The 1,249-nt window shown below is 42.0% G+C and overlaps 1 non-coding gene across 1 annotated transcript; it reads left to right on the top strand.

Annotated features, from left to right (window-relative positions):
- The first annotated feature begins 216 nt into the window (after window positions 1-216).
- LOC113752809 lies at window positions 217-323 on the top strand. The gene has a single exon (XR_003464912.1). It is a non-coding gene; the product is annotated as a small nucleolar RNA R71 (small nucleolar RNA).
- The last annotated feature ends 926 nt before the right edge of the window (window positions 324-1,249 follow it).

Genomic DNA, 1,249 nt, shown 5'->3' with positions numbered 1-1,249 from the left:
TGCTGTATGGATGAAGTCTCTACCTCGTTGACTCTACGGGTAGGGTTGCTCTCACGGAAGCCAAATTGCTGGGAGTTCTCTGCCATGACTTCGATAAGCTCCCACGCTTTCTTCGGTGTCTTGTTTGCCAGAGCTCCCCCACTCGCAGCGTCAATGATACTCCTATCAGTTGATTGGAGTCCTTCATAGAAGTATTGGATTAACAATTGTTCACTAATTTGATGCTGCGGGCATCTAGTCCACAACTTGTTAAATCTTTCTCACTATTCATACAAGGACTCCCCGGGATACTGTTTAATACTGTAGATCTCCTTCCTCAAACTAGCAGCCCGAAATGCAGGGAAGAATTTTTCCAAAAACTTCTTTTTCAACTGTGTCCATGTGGTAATACTACCTGCTGGTAGGTAGTACAGCCAATCTTTAGCTGCATCCTTAAGAGAAAACGGAAAGACTCTCAGTCTAATTTGCTCTTCAGTGACCCCAGGAGGTTTCATACTAGAGCAAACCATCTCGAACTCCTTAACGTGTTTGTGGGGTTTTTCACCAGAGAGACCATGGAAAGAAGGTAAGGGGTGAATCAACCCCGACTTCAGTTCGAAAGCAGTATTCTCAGCCAAAGTGGGGAATGTGATGCATAAGGGCTAGTGAGTCAGCTCCGGGGCAGCCGCTCCTTTAATGTTTGGGTGTTGGCCATGCTTACTCCGTCTTCTATTGACTCGTTTGTAATAAATAAGTGCCCTTCTTTTCGTCTCTTGGTCTCTTGCCTCCGCTTACGTACTGTCTTCTCAACCTCATGATCGTATACCAATTCACCTGTGCGAAAAGAACGAGGCATAAATTAGTAAAAATACCAAGAAGAATAGAATAAAATAAAATAAAAACTGAATTTGAAAAGAAACAAATAATCCAAACGCACGCTCCCCGGCAACGGCGCCAAAAATTGACATGTGCCAAACCTGTGCAATAATAATTACTAAAAAGTCCTAATTACCACCACAATTAATTATAGAACAAATCCAAGTACTGGAGCAGGGACCTTAGGTGAGCAATGGGTTACTTGATTCACCCTGTTCCCGAAGAGTTTGCTTGATCCGATATACCAGATTTGTCTATACAATTATTAATTTTGCGTACAATGGCAAGTAGGGTCGATTCCACAGGGAGCGGGTAGGAAATTATTTCTTTCCAAGTCAATAGAATGAAATCGGGGGATAATTAATGGGATAAAAATAAAAATGAAATAAATAAA

This window comes from Coffea eugenioides, chromosome 1 (genome assembly GCF_003713205.1).
Source record: "Coffea eugenioides isolate CCC68of chromosome 1, Ceug_1.0, whole genome shotgun sequence".
Taxonomy (NCBI): domain Eukaryota; kingdom Viridiplantae; phylum Streptophyta; class Magnoliopsida; order Gentianales; family Rubiaceae; genus Coffea; species Coffea eugenioides.
This window is presented reverse-complemented; position numbering and strand designations above follow the sequence as displayed.